The sequence below is a fragment of the Macaca thibetana genome, chromosome 3, assembly GCF_024542745.1.
Source record: "Macaca thibetana thibetana isolate TM-01 chromosome 3, ASM2454274v1, whole genome shotgun sequence".
Lineage (NCBI taxonomy): Eukaryota > Metazoa > Chordata > Mammalia > Primates > Cercopithecidae > Macaca > Macaca thibetana.
In genome coordinates, this window is record NC_065580.1 from 42,705,663 (window position 1) to 42,721,690 (window position 16,028).

Sequence of the window (16,028 nt, forward strand, 5' to 3'; positions counted from 1 at the left end):
ACCGTGTGTGTGTGTGTGTGTGTGTGTGTGTGTGTGTGTGTGTGTGGCGGAGTTTCGCTCTTGTTGCCCAGGCTGGAGTGCAATGGCGCGATCTCGGCTCATCGCAACTTCCGCCTCCCGGGTTCAAGCGATTCTCCTGCTTCAGCCTCCCAAGTAGCTGGGATTACAGGCAGCTGGGATTACCAGGCCCGGCTGATTTTGTAGTTTTAGTAGAGACGGGATTTCTCCATATTGGTCAGGCTGGTCTCGAACTCCTGACCTCAGGTTATCGGTCCTCCTTGGCCTCCCAAAGTGCTGGGATTGCAGGCCTGAGTCACCGCGCCCGGCCTCCACCTTTTAATTTTCCTTTGAACCAGACTCTCTTGAAAGATTCAGGAACCTCTAAGATGCAGTCACATCTGTGATTATCTTGTAGGCAGCACAGAAACAGAACCCTAGCACAAAGCCACATTGCAATGGATGAATTAGCCTGCTGACTACTCACGCAAAGGTTTTCAGAAGGGAGGAGTTTGCATGTTCATAAAGGGCTTTAGGGTCTGGCAAACATATACGTGTGTTTGGGGAGGAAGGGCACTTAGTAAAAATTTGCCAAAAGCAAAACAATGAGAACTAGGCTTGAGGTGCAGGTTGCTCAGAGCTCAAAGTAGGCATGTGGTAGGTATTGCTGGATACAGTGTATTTGTAGCTTGAACATATCAAATCCCTTTAGGTGAACTGGATTTGAAGAATTACTTCTTCCAAAAGAAAAAAAGATCATTTTTGAAACAGCAAAAATTACAGAAATAAAAAAGAACAGGAACAGAATGAGAAAAATGTTTTGGGGTGGGAGGCGAAATTCAATATTTCTAACAAATAAAAAGTTTCCCTGCTGCTACCTCAGTATATGAATGGCAGTGTTGTAACCCTATGGAGTGTTACAGAGTTGAATCTCATGGCTATGGAACCCCTCCTCTCCCAGACATCACCCTGCTTACCCATTCCCTTCTGTTTTACATAGCTTTCCCACTTTTATTTGTGTTCAATCAATTCCAAAGTGATGACTTAGACATTCTACTCGTTGCATTTTCTGTGCTTCTCCACCTTGTCCATTCTCCTGATGAGAATTGGAACTCTTCTAGAATTGTTGCCCAACAACTGTTCATTAAAGTGAATAGAAGACATGAATCCTTATGGGAATCCATAATATCAATTGTGAGGAACAGAAAAAAAAGAGATAATTTACATCCGAATACCATTTTATAAACATTTATTTTCCTTAAAATTATAATCCCAGATTTCAAGGTCTCACCCAAAGAAGAAAGTCACTCCCATAGAACGAGAGTGGACTTATGTAGTGGGTAAAAATCTGACATTAGCACTTCTTATAATTCTTTGTCCTCATTATATTTACATTTCCCATGGAATTATTAGGACATTTGAGAGTTATCACAAATAATTGACTTGTTTTCAGGAAGTGGCCAAGAGGACTATTTAGATGATAGCTTCTTTCGTAAAATGATAGGTATTTAAAAAAGGTGTCCCTAAAACCCATCTAAGTGAAACCCATCTGGATTTGTTGTATGCAGCATAGAACTTGAAAGGAGAGGATTCATTTATTCATCCATTTGCAATTTTTTATTGAACAATCTCCTCTCCCATGGGTCAGATCTGGTGAGGTTCTTATTTTGATGAAATTCTTATCCATTTCAGCATTTTAATACATAAGATTTTTTTGAAAGAAGCTACAAAAATGATTTTGCTTATCCTATTGTTTAGTGTTTAGATAAGGTTAGTTATATGGTTTGGATTTGTGTCCCTGCCGAATCTCATGTGGAACTGTAATCCCCAGTGTTGGAGGTGGGGCTTGGTGGGAGGTGATTGGAGATTGGATCTTGGGGGCAGAGTTCTTAGGAATGGTTTAACAACCACCCCCACCGCCACCCCCGTCCCCGACCCACAGCTGGTACTGTATAGTGAGTGAGTTCTCATTAGATCTTGTCCTTCAAAAATGTGTGGCTCCTTCCCCTCACCTTTCTTTGGCTCCTTCTGTGATCATGTGAAGTGCTACTCCCTGTTTCCCTTCAGCCATGAATGTAAGTTTCCTGAGGCCTCCCCAGACGCTGAGCAGATGCCATCATAATGTTGTACCGTCAGTGGAACTGTGAGCCAACTAAACCTCTTTTCTTTATAAATTACCTAGTCTCAGGTATTTCTTTATAGCAGTGTGAGAATGGACTAATATAGTTAGCTACTGTTTTTTTCATGGGGCTTAAACCAGAGTGATTCCCACAGCAATGGCATCTGTCCTTATGAACATATAGGAAAATTTACCAGGAAAGGGAAAAGAAAGGAGGTGGGTGGGTGCTAAATGGCTGAGCACATTCTAGTGTCTTCTGGACCACAGAATTACTCTCCAATAAGCACTTCCTACAGAGTTTAATTGCCCTGTAATCCAGAGAAATTAAAAAAATTATAATAAGTTCATACTGGTGCATTTATCTTCTGACTTATTATGTATCTTAGCTTCTGATAAGAGGGCTGTTCTTTAGATGGTGTATTAATATATTTTAGAAATAATGGTCTGATGATAGATTAGAATTTGTGAGAAGGATAGTTTATAACCATTTTGTTCCTCACTTCTTTCAGCACAGTGTCAATGGAAGAAGGTTATTTTTCTGGAGCATTGAAAATTGCATGGCAATGCTCTTATGAATAAAAATATCTATTTTTTTTCCGTTCAGCTTTTTTTTTTTTCAAATCACAGATGTGTCATATTTTTTTCCCTGTATAACTCACATACAATTTTAGTCAGGGTCTGTTTTTCAAACTGCCTTTGAGAAAATTGGTATTAATGAAAATGCAGTAATAACTTCTTGATCTCACTATATGTTTTAATAATATTTAAAGCATTCGGATTAGACCAGGGTTTCTCAGTCTCAACCCTATTGGCATTTTGGGCCAGATCATTTTTCCTTGTGAGAGGCTGTCCAGTCCATTGTAGGATGTTTAGCAGCATCCCTGGCATCTACCCACTAGATACCAATAACACTCCCAGTCATGACAGCCAAAGTATTTCCAAATGTTGCCAAATGTCCCCTGGGGAGCAAAATCACTTTTCCCCTTCTTTCCCAGGCTGAGAACCACTGAATAAGACAATGTCGAAACAGTGCTGTGTGAATTAGAAAAATTAAGCTCCAGCTCTTCATTTACAAATCCATGCTTAAGAGAAATCTCAGAATTGTATACCAATGTATTAGAAACTCCAGGGCTAGGCCTGGCACAGTGGCTTATACCTGTAATCCCAGCTCTCTGGGTGGCTGAGGAGGCAGACATAGTGAGACCAAGTCTCTACAAAAAGTAAAAAACCTAGCCAGGTGTAGTGACAGACGCCTGTAGTCCTAGCTACTAAAAGCCCAGGAGTTTGAGATTATAGAGTTTGAGGGCACAGAGCAAGGCCCATCTTAAAAAAAATAGAAAGAAACCCCATGTCTTTTTGAAATTAAACTTAAGAATATTTGTCATGTAAAATATTCAGAAGAACCTATTACCATTGACTAATTGCAAATGTTTCAATACAATGTTGGTATTAATGAATATATATTAACCCCCACTCCTTTCCCCTAGAGATCAACAGGGAGCAACTTCCAAGGCCTCAAGCCCTGTCTACCTTGCCTGGCCTCCTATACTTTCCTCACAAAGGGTAGGATTGTTTAAATGATTATATCTGGAAAAACACAGGCTTGGGACTTCTTGATCTGTAAGATTCTATCTTAACATTATAAAATTCAGCGATTTTTGGCAATCTTCAGCAACTGAATAGCGTTTGCAAGTTTTAAGTGACCTTAACTGAGAAATCCATGGACTTGCTATTGGGAGAGCCAGGCAGTTGCTTACCAGGTTCTTCAAGCATCCCCTCCTAGGCTTGCTTACTGTTAGCAAGGACAAAGCTTGAGAAATTTGGAAGGACCTGCTGTTTCCGGCATAAGCCACTCTCTCTGTGGCTTTACATAAACTATTCCTTGCATAACTCCTGTCTGCTACTCCTTCTTTATCAATGCATCTTTTAATTTCCTCCTTCTACCCTCCAACTCACCCTCCACCTTCCACTATCTGCCCCCCCTTCCAACTGTCCCCCCACCTCCCCAATACAGAGGACATTTCCTCCACAAAAAAGTTTAAAGGAATAGATAAAAATGTCTGCTATTAAAGTTAGTCAATAATCAACTTTGCGGTGTGGTGCCACATGGTTGCATGGTGTTTAATAAAAGTTTCTTCACTTTTTTCCCCCTGATTTACCACTTGTCTTTTTGTTCACAATTTGTGTAAAATAAGTCTTGCATCAGTGGACCAGGGAATTTTTAGCTTAATATTAAGAAACAGTAGCTTGTTGGTAATTGTTGCAAGCTTGATCTTCTGGCTGTTTCAGACAGCACCTTCTCTGGTCAAAAATCCCTCTCCATTTACTAGAATTTCCAGAATTAACTTTTGTTTGGCAATACCTGGCAATTAGAAATGAATGAGGAAGAAGGTACACTCTTGAAAAACCTGTATTCGCAGTTAGAGCTGGTAGGATAGGTCATTTCGTTCTCATTAAAAACAATGTATGACAATTAATTTTAGATTTATGTTATCCTGTGTTCCATAAGTAAAGGATGTTCCTGTTTAATCTTTTGAGTATCCCATGGATTTATGAAATACTGTATATACAAATAAGACATCTCTATAGGACGTTGATATTTTATCTTTGCAGAACATGAAATGGGCACTAATTAACTTTGGTTGTGCACTGTTAAGTTAAACTCTCAATGAGTACAACTTCCTCTGTGTTCAAGTGGAAATATCATTTCTACAAAGCTGCAGAGTTAAATGTTTTCCAAACACCAACTGAAATGTGCACAGCAAGATTATTAGTTGCTAAAACAACGGATCTAGAGGTTGTTTTGGACAAAACATTTATTATAGCTCAGTTTGAAGCCTTTGTGTTCCCTAATCTTCTTTCTTTTTACAAATGTTATTCTATTTTTTATTTAGAGTTAATGCAAGTTTTAAAAACTAACATAGCTAATCTACTACATTAGCCAAGAGAAAAAAAAATGGGAAGACTTTTTTTTTTCAACAAGTTTTAGCCTTATTGCATATTTCCAATACAAAAATAAGAGCAAAAGTACAGAATGCCTTCCACCTGGATCTTGCAAATTATGGCTTTGGTGTCTATCAGGTGACTTTTAATGCTTGAGAGAATCATTTATGAGTAAAGAGCAAAGAGAATCCAACTGCACAAAGCAGATGGAAGACTGGGATGCAGCCAAGGGGTTGGGCAGAAGAATTTTTAGATTATATTTTCCTAACAATAAATATCTGGGAAGATTTTTGTTTCCAGAGAGTTTACTAAAAAAAAGTTAGTCTATTTCTGTTCTGTGGCTACACAAAATAGTAAGGCAGATTTCTACAATACATAAAGGCATAAAATAGGCAATTTAGATGTCTGTATCTACTCTTTCTGGGCCACTGAAGCTCAGTGAGACCCTCGGTGTCTGCCAACTGCTTATTAAGGTCTCAGTTTCTTGTTTAGAACAGCCTAAAGATTGGATCTACAGGTAGTTAATAAAGAAAGTACTCTTTTAAATACATTGTAAATAAGACTGTTGACATTATTGAGTGTCTGAATGAAGTAATTCTTCTCTCGTTAAACAATTACTAAATGGATAAATGTCTTATTTCGAAAGCAACTTTAGTAGATGTTTGCATTTTTTTAAAAAAAGAGGAGGAAGAGTAGAATCCTTCAAAGCCTTCGGAATAGTCTCATCATGCTAACCTTGAAAGAAACAACATTTTACTGAAATATGCATTATTTTCTATAACATCTGTGTTTATGTTACCATTTCACTTTTGGGAAATGATAACAATTATGTGTCAAATAGAGTGACTCCCCCCTGCTTCATAACAGTGAAAATACATTAAATTCTGCTTGTTACTTATTGTCCATCGATATACGTTCATATAATTACACACAGTACTAAAAGGTATGCCTTTTTACCTTTTAAAAAGCATTCCGGTCATTGGAAACTCTTGGATAAACAAGTCGCTAGAAATAAACTTAGATAGTAAAACATTGTGGTCCTGAAAAACTGCACACTACTTTATTTGGAAATAGTAGAATTTGCAGAATGTTGCTATAAAGGGCATGCTACTCAAATTACTTGGTTCTGAAGACTTTTACTATGAAAGCAAAGTATTTTCTGAAGGAGTAGAGCACAAATAGCTAAATGTTTGGGGCAAAAATAGAGTTATTATATTATCATTTTGTAAAATCCTCTCCAGTTTCACCATGTGTGTATTGCATGTTTAAAAAATGGTATAACATGAGAAATGAGAGATGTCGAATGACTAACTGATAGGTTTAAATGACTTAAAAGTGTAGAATGCTGATTATTTACCACAGTTGGGCTGTTCTTTAGGAAAAGAACAAAATCCAGAAAATTTCTTTTAGGCATAGGGAGATGTTTTAGGATATTAAAACCTGCTTTAGAAGACTGCACTCCTGTCACAAATCTTATTTTCCCCTAAATTTCTTCAGTGTTTACTTGTTAGTGTGTCTTTTTCTGCCAGGGAAAGTGTTTGATGATATAAATGTTTCCCTTTCTTCCCCTTTTCTCCTGCTCCTTCTTCTCTGTTTCTTGCATTCTTGTTTTCTTCCTTTTCAAAATAATTGCTTGTCCATTCATAACATCTCAGAGTTGGGAAGAGCTTAGAGGCTCTAGACCAATGATCCGCTCGTCCATGAATCTTCACAGTGGCCATACAGGCTCTGCTGGAATATTTTGGCAATGGAGAATTACCTTATTAAGCAACTCAAATATCATTGTTAGAAAATTTCGTGCTATTTTGTATCAGGATTTATTTTTCTGATTATCTCTCTCTCTCTCTCTTTCCATCCATCCATCCATCTACCTATCATCTCGTCTTAATTCTGCCTTTTGTAGTTTTTTAAGAAAAAGGTGTTAAATGTCAGCCCTTGAAGTGTTTGAAGGTAGATTTTAAACACCAGTCCCTCTCCCCACTTTATCTCTTTTCTAGCTAAGCAGCTCCATTTCTTTCAGTTGTTTTTCATGTGTCTCTGTTTCCAAATATTTCTTGTAATTTTCTTTTTCTCTGAAGCTGTTCCCCTATCTTGTGACACTTGGTCTGGGGTTGGAACAACATAGGATAAAATAAGAAAACTATATTACCTTCTTTGTATTGATCTCTAGACTGATTTTTTCTTTTCTTTTTTTGGCTGCTGCATCTTATTGTTGAATCAAATGCATCTCATTTGAAATGAAATCTTTATGTCTTTTGTATTTTGGTTAGGTCACACTGTTAGTATGAAACAATTGATTATTTGAACCTAAGGCAACTAATTATTCCTACTATATTTTATCATGCTTTGAGTTTCCTTTTACACTGTTTACTGTGTATTATTTCACAGTTAATCTGTGTGTTTATTTACACCTCTATTCATGGTCACTGATAAAATGTTGAATAAGGAAGGGCTGAGAACAGACTTATGAGGCATTCCAATTTAATGACTATAAATACCATCTATATACTGACAAGTTCTAAATTTATAGTTCTAGCTGTTTTCAAGCTTCAAATTGATATATCTTGCTGACAACTTTGACATCTCAGATTTCCTATGCCCCAAAACCTACCTGTGGACTCCCATCCCCAAATCTAATCATTCTGTGTTCACACAGTCAGTCAACCTCAAACCCTATGTGTCAGCTTTAATTCCTCCATTTCCCTCGTTACTTCTTCTCCAATGAGGTCTGTTAGTTCTACCTTCAAAATCAGTGCTTTCACCCTCTCCCATTTCAGTTGTCCTCCCCGGTCTACTAAGTTCAGATCTCGCCTGAGCAACCTCAACAGGCTGCATGTTTGGGTGTTCATTACCATTCCCTTCTTATAAGTTACTTTATCTACAGAGTAGCCAAAGAACCTTTAAAGGATGCACAATTTAGTGAATATTATTGTGTGTATGTGTGTGTGTGTGTACATATATATATATATATATGCACACACATAGAAAAGTGATAAATCATAAGTATACAGCCCAATGATCACAAGGAAAACACGCCTTGTAAGTTTCACTGAGATCAAGAAATAGAACATCACCAGACCTCAGACGCCTATCTCTGTCATCACCTATATCCTCCTCCCACAAAGTAACTACTGTCCTAACTTTTAACATCATGCATTAGATTTGCCTGTTTTAAATTTTTTGTAAAGAGACATACATTACTCTCTATTGTGTCTAGTGCATTTTGGTGAACATGACTGTGAGATTCATCCAAGTTGTAAATAGGAGTAATTCTTTCATCTTTATTTCATCTTATTCTTGGTTTTTGCACATGGTGTTTTAGTGTATGAACAAACACAATTTATTTATTCATTCTGATGTTGATGGAATATGGGCCACTTCCTGTTTGGGGATGCTATGAATAACACTACTATGAACATTTCTAAATACATGTCTTGGTTTAGATGTATACACATTTCTGTTGGGTTTATGGCATTAAAGGGTAAATACACATTCAATAATACTAGTTACTGCCATATTATAAAGTGATTATTGTTAATTTACACCCCACCAGCAGTGAATCAGAGTTACAATTACATTTTCACTACGTGTATGTAAAACTTTGATTTTGAATAGCAAAGACCAAAAAATTATCTTAAAAACAGATAATTCAACAAGAGTAGAAGAAAATATTGAGGTTGGCAATGTCTAGAGTAAAAGGTGACAGATCTCCGCTGTCATTTTAAACTTATGAGTTAGTGAAAAGCATAATTGAGTACTGGTTTGAAACTGATATTCTTTCCAAGAGGTGGGTCCCTGGCAAACACACACTCATAGGAAAACACAAGAGCCAAAACAATCAACCTTGCTAAAATGTCTCTTTGGGGAATGAAAAATGCACTCTTACCCACTCTACTTGCCTCCTAGGAAGAAACAACATCAAATGCTGGAGGAAATATCTTGCTTTTCCAAACTGCCTTTTAACGTATCTTATTATCAGCCAGTAGATTATTTTTCTCTGAGTATGTTAACACATGCTGTCTCACAGTTCTTCATTTATGTACTATTTATCCTGCCTTTCCTGTCTCTTCAGTCTAATTATTCACCATGCCTTTATCTTCTTCAGACATGTACATAAAGCTTATTACATAAGCTAACTACATAACTTAAAGAGATCTTTCTTTTTTCTTTTCCATTTATTTATTTTTTATTTATTTATTTATTTAAGATGGAGTCTCCTCTGTCACCCAGGCTGGAGTGTAGTGGCGCGATCTCGGCTCACTGCAACCTCTGCCTCCCGGGTTTAAGTGATTCTATCATGTCAGCCTCCTGAGTAACTGGGATTACAGGCATGTGCCAAAATGCCTGGCTAGTTTTTGTATTTTTTTAAGTAGAGATAGGATTTCACCATGTTGGCTAGGCTGGTCTTGAACTCCTGACCTCAAGTGATCTGCCTGCTTCGGCCTTCCAAAGTGCTGGGATTACAGGCGTGAGCCATCGCACCCAGCTAAAGAAAATCTTTAGCACGTTTAGAAATCTATGACTTTGATATATAGGGATGACAGTGGAGAAATACATATGTAATTTCTTGGTGATTCTGGTTAACCTTCATGGTGAAGTGTCAGTGTTACCACCTCATATTCAAACCAAAACTTTTATGAGAGTAAAACGAGAGGGAGGCATTGTTGATAATTACATCACAATTACATCAGGAGAATTGCAATCAGCCTATACAGGACTGTCCTAGGCAAATTAGGACCTATCGCTACCCTAGCTTGATAATCACCTTCAGATCATCTTCTTCCCTTTTCAGGAGCTATGGATGGTGGATCCTCTAATGTGAGTGTTTTAAAGGAATGGGGGTTGTTCAGGAGATTACAGAAAAGAGAATTGCCCCCAAAAGTATGGTGTAGTAGAAAAAAAGTGTTAAGTGTAGAGTTAGGTTTTAATTTCTGATCTAAAACTCAGGTATAAATTTGGTTGTTAGTCAATCTCTCTTATCCTTGGGTTGTTCATTGGCAAATGGTAGAAACGTAAGAATAAAACAAAGTGCCTGAGACAATGTTTAGCTCTGTAATTTTCAGAAAAGATACTCAATAAATTTTAGCCTACTTAGAAGGTCAATGCTTACAAATAAGGCAACCAAAGGGAGGGGAGGGGGCGTCATACTGAATAAGGTCCAATTTGCTCTTCTGAATAATAATTCTTAATATTATACACATCTTTTACACTTTTCTGCAAGTACTTTTACATTGCTCCTAAGAGCTATCTTGTGAGCAGGCTGGGTTATTGCTATTACACCCATATTAGAGACAAAGAAACTGAGGCTCAGGGAAGTTCACAGATTTGACAAAGTTTCCATGGTTATTAAATGTTAAGTCTAGGCTATAAACCCACATTTCTTTATATGTCATCCTGGACTCATCCAGCGAGATATCACACTTATTTGAAAGGAATTTTTCAATAATAAAATATTTAAGGTGTGTGCTTGCATAATATGGTTGACTTTATTTTTCTACACAGTGAGGTGTTATCATTCTGGAAGCTCAAAGATCAAATCATGAATCTTTTATTATCTGCATATGAGGTATTATCTGCATTTTATGGTGATTCACAAACAAACGTCGTTGCTTTCCCCTGAATACTAGAAATGCCTCAGATAGTTTTCTTTCAACCCTCTTCAGTGCGAACATTCTGCAATGGGAGTACTCATATTGTATCTGAAGTGGAATTATAATTTCAATCTGTGATTAAAAGCACATAAATTATTTCAAAGGCAAATAAAAAGTTAGTTGTGGGCCAATTATTGTTTAGAATTTTTCCCTACTGATTTTCTGATTGATAACACCAGAAAGTTCGAATTAATTTGAGAAACTTGGATAGTCAGGACTTTGCTAGTTCTTCAACAACAAAGAAAAGTGGGGGGCCGGAGAAAACAGGTGGATAGTGTTCCAAGTCCATGGGAGTGGCTCATGCCTCTCCAAGGGGAGTGGGCTGACCCTGGAGCTCCAGCCAGGGAAACAGCCACCCACATGGCTGCAGGTTCTACCCAAATAGCTCTGAAACGCCTCAAAAATGCCAGACTAAAATCACAGAAGGAAATGTATGCAGTTTGAATGATTTAGGAGAATAGACTAAGTGAAAGTTGGAATCAATACAGAAAAATATTTAACATATTTATATTTCTTTTTTTTAAATAACAGCTTTATTGAGCTGTAATTCATCTAACATATAATTTACAAATTTAAAGTGTACAATATAGTTTTAGTCTATTCACAGAGTTGTACAACCATCAGTCACCAAAATAAATTTTAAAACAGTTTTATTACCCCAAAAGAAATCCAAACCTATTAGCTAACATCACCCGAGCTTTCCATCTCCTCCTGTCCTAGGCAACCACTGAGCTACTTTCTGTCTGTATAGATTTGCCTATTCTGGGCGTTTTCTATAAATGAATTCATACAATATGTGGTTTCTGTGACTGATGTTTTTCACTTAGCCTAACGTTTCCAAGGTTTATTGGTCAATAATATTCCTTTTTAGCAATGCTATCTATTCATCAGCTAATTTGGTTATTTCCACTTTTGGGTTATTACAAATAATGCTGCTTTGAACATTTGTATATACGTTTTTAAATACACACTTGTTTTCATTTCTCTTGGATATATACCTAGGAGTGAATCATGTTAACCCTATGTTTAATCTTTTGAGGAACTGCCAGGCTGTTTTCCAAAGTGACTGCACCATTTTACATTCCCACTAGCATGTTTTCCACGTCCCCATCAATATTTGTTACAATGTGTTTTTTAAATTATAGCCATCCTAGTGGATGAGAAATGGTATTTTATTGGTTTACATTTTTGTAATCACTAATTATAAATTGCATTTTTGTACAAGATGTTAGCCAACATATATGCCATTCAAAAAGCAACATCAGATGTCTAAGCTAAAAGTTGAATAGTTTTTACCTAAAACATTTTCTCCACTATGAAAATTCTTATTTCATTTTATATACTTAATATTCCATAGTTATTTCTTTCCCCTGGATTTGTCATGTGGGAATGAACTTACAGTGTATTGCGTTATTAATTATATCTTTTCTGGTGGCATGATACTCTTTTCTCCAGAAAACCTGTAGAAGATAAGGTCTATGCCTCTTATTTATTTTGAAACCTTATCAGGATCTAATACAAAATTGAATATGTAGTTTGGGCTCAATAAAGATTGGCTTATTGACTGATTCAGTTAATTGCTCATTTTTGCTGGGCTGATTTAAATTGTCTTAAAGTTAAAAAGAAAATAACTGAAGCAATATTGACAAAGAATAAACCTTTTTTTTTTTTTTTTTTTTTTTTTTTTTTTTTATCTGTGACAGAGTCTTGCTCTATCGCCCAGGCTGGGGTGCAGTGGCGCGATTTCTGCTCACTGCAAACTCCGCCTCCCGGGTTCACGTCATTCTCCTGCCTCAGTCTCCAGGGTAGCTGGAACTACAGGCTCCCGCCACCTCACCCGGCTAATTTTGTTTTCGTGTTTTTAGTAGAGACCATGTTGGCCAGGATGGTCTCCATCTCCTGACCTCGTGATCCGCCCGCCTCGGCCTCCCAAAGTACTAGGATTACAGGCGTGAGCCACCAAGCCTGGCCAAAGAATAAATTTTACCAGTATTTGAGTAATTGAGATTTTACCAAATGATTTTTTAATTCATAGATTAACAGAATCTGTTGATTAAGTGAAACAGCATCTCTAAGATAACGGAATTGGACAATTCCCTGTGGTGGGGAGTGTGTTGCATGGGGCCGTGTGCTGCTGTTTCAGAGGGTTATGTGGGGAGTTTTTCTCATGTCTGCAAACAGGACAAATAAAATAACATAGATAGATTCCATTGGAAGATATTTGGAAGCTAACCAAGGAGCATATGAGCAAAAGTAGTTGTTTTTGTTGTTGTTGTTTTCGTTTGGTTTTTTTGAGACAGCATCTGGCTCGGTTGCCCAAGCTGGACTGCAATGATATGATCTCAGCTCACTGAAACGTAGTTTTAAGGGAATCAGTTTTCATTTGTTTGACTTCCCTATATGCTCTTTATCAAAATTAATTTATCTGGTAAATTAACAGATCACAGTTAACTGATCTGTGTCTGGTTTTCCTTTTTTTTTTTTTTTTTTTTTTTTCAAATTTGCTCCTTTCTGCTACGCACAGTGGCTCGTGCCTGTAATTTTAGTACGTTGAGAGGCCAAGGCGGGAGGATTGCTTGAAGCCAGGAGTTTAAGACCAGCTCTGACAACATAATGAGACTCCATTTCTCTAAACAAAACAAAACAAAACAAAACAAACAACAACAACAACAAAAATGCTGGGCGTGGTTGTGTGTACCTGTGCTTCCAGGTACCCAGGAAGCTGAGGTGGGAAGATGGAGGATGGCTTAAACCTAGGCGGTCAAGGCTGCAGACTCCAGACTGGGAGACAGAAAAAGAACCTGTCTTAAAAAAAAAAGAAAAAAAAAAAAAAAAAAAAAAGAAAAAAACTTGCTCCTTTCCCATTTTATACAGAAATATAAAGAATTATAAAGACATGTAGACCCATCCTGAACTTACCACACTGCTGTACTCAGTAGTGTAAAAGCCTCCAGGAGGAAGAGTGGGGAAAGGAGAAATTACAATAGGACTGGCAGTAAAATCTTCTTCAATCAAAGTACATGAGTACTACCTCTAATCCAGCTCGTTAAAATAAACATTTCCAATACATTATTCTTTTTATGTTTAGCAATTATTCACCAAAATTTGTGAGCTATTTATAATTTCTTGATCAATTATATACTATTATTACAGTTTAAAATTTATTTTTAATTGATAAATAAATTGTACTATTACTATTTTTTAATAGTAATTACTATTATTTATTATTGTGTACTACTAATAATTAAAACAATACTCCAGAAGGAAACATATATTTCTTAGGTGTTATTATCATAGGCAGCATAAATTAATTTCATTTTATAGACATATTTTTGTGGCAGAGAAATATGCTAAGGTGATCAAAAATACTTTTAGCATTAAATATAGACTGTATAAAGAAAATGGGGCACATGTACACCAGGGAACACTATGCGACCATAAAAAATAATGAGTTTGTGTCCTTTGCAGGGACATGGATGAAGCTGGAAGCCATCATTCTTAGCAAACTAACACAAGAACAGAAAACCAAACACCGCATGTTCTGACTCATAAGTGGGAACTGAACAATCAGAATTCATGGACACAGGGAGGGGAACATCACACACCAGGGCCTGTCAGAGAGTAGGGGACAAGGGGAGGGATAGCATTAGGAGAAGTACCTAATGTAGATGATGGGTTGATGGGTGCAGCAAACCACCATGGCACATGTATACCTATGTAACAAACCTGCATGTTCTGCACATGTATCCCAGAACTTAAAGTACAATAAAAATTACTTTAAAATAATATTCTATTATAGATTTTGTAGGAGAAATCACATAGAATAATTGTTTTGAGGATAAAAAGGACCAAGTCAAATTTTTGATACTTGAAAAGTTGATCACGTATTTGCTCATATGTTTATAAAATAGATGATGATGGCATTATATTGATGTAATATTTATATTTTATTGGCTATACTTAAAAGGGTAATGCTAGTATTTATAATATTCTGGAAATTTCTGTCTGTGCAGCTATTTAAACTGTGATGAAGAAGATATTTTATATGTCAACCTAGAAATTTACAAAGCGGCATGTTTTTCCAAACTCAGTGGATATTGAAAATAAAAATAAAACATTGCTATGGACCAAGATAGGATACTTTCCAACCCCTCAGGTTTCTTTTCTGTTACTTACTTTTCCATTTTATGCTGTCCATTATATTAATTTTGAACCTAATTTTATCTAAAACTCTTGGAGTTGGGGGGAATGGAGGAGCAAATAGAACCTGCAGCTGTTTAGTCTCTGAGTGCATTCTGCTTCTGAAAGTGATCCCAGAAGATGCTTCTCAATGATTCCAGTGAGATGAGACTTGAACCAAGCCTGCTTTTCAGAACCTTCTTCGAGAGCCCTTGATTTCCCCCTCAGAGTGATTCTTATCATTTCTTAATTGTCTCGTCAATACAATAAAGGCCATTTAAAAGCATATTTTTCAAGTTAAAAGAAAAACCTAGTTATGCCTAAATTATAGCAGGTAAAACTTCAGAGAAGTGATTACATTCTAACATTATAAGAGTTGGAAGTTGGTAAGTATACTGCAATGTTTGTTTTGGCAGCTGAGAGGCAAAGCTTTAAACTTGGGTAAGATTTTCATATTTTCAAGCCAAATATGGTCAGTTTTTAACTCTTAATAACGTCCATCCATATATAGATCTCTGTTTATTGTGTGACTTGAATTTATTACTCATGCAAGCCACTCCTTCATGAGGCAGTGTGGGGTGTTCCTGCCCTTGACCCTTCTTTGTGGCTTGGCACTTGCCCTACCGCCTTTGGGGCACAGGATCATGATAAACTGGGCTAACAGGAGGAGATTTGGGGTGATATGGAGAAAGGAGACAGGGACTCTGTACACAGACAAAGTCCTGAATGGAAATGGGTGTTATCATTGAGGGGAGTGCAATGAGCGGGTATTTTCAAGGATGTGGGACAGGTAAGAGGAAGCACCAGCACCAGCCGGGGGCAGTTACCAACCATGGGCCTGAAGGGCAGAGTAAGGGCTGGTGACCTGAACCCAAAATTCACCTGATAGTGTGGCCTTCGGAAGAGAGATACAGATACTGGTGGGCCCTTGAGGGAAAAACTAAGATTCATTCTCCTTCTTTACTCTGATCTTTTGCAGGGCCTCTACTTGGCCAGACCCAGCTAGAAGACTAAGATCAGGGGCACTCTGGACGCAGCCCACAAGGCTAGCTCTCTGCGGCACTGAGCAAGGTAGGGAAGGATGGGGAGTGTATTTGCAGAGCAGCTGCAGAACGTCCAGCATGGTGAGGATAACAATA

At 37.2% G+C, this 16,028-nt stretch overlaps 1 long non-coding RNA gene across 4 annotated transcripts in view; it reads left to right on the forward strand.

Moving 5' to 3' along the window:
* LOC126951209 (uncharacterized) overlaps nucleotides 1-16,028 on the forward strand; it is a 267,072-nt gene that overhangs the window by 523 nt on the left and 250,521 nt on the right. For 3 of the 4 annotated variants that reach the window (XR_007724388.1, XR_007724387.1, XR_007724385.1), the window contains exons 2-3: nucleotides 3,604-3,679; nucleotides 15,869-15,960. This is a non-coding gene — a long non-coding RNA (uncharacterized LOC126951209). The remainder of the gene's footprint in view (nucleotides 1-3,603; nucleotides 3,680-15,868; nucleotides 15,961-16,028) is intronic. The other variant, XR_007724386.1, reaches the window with a different exon arrangement.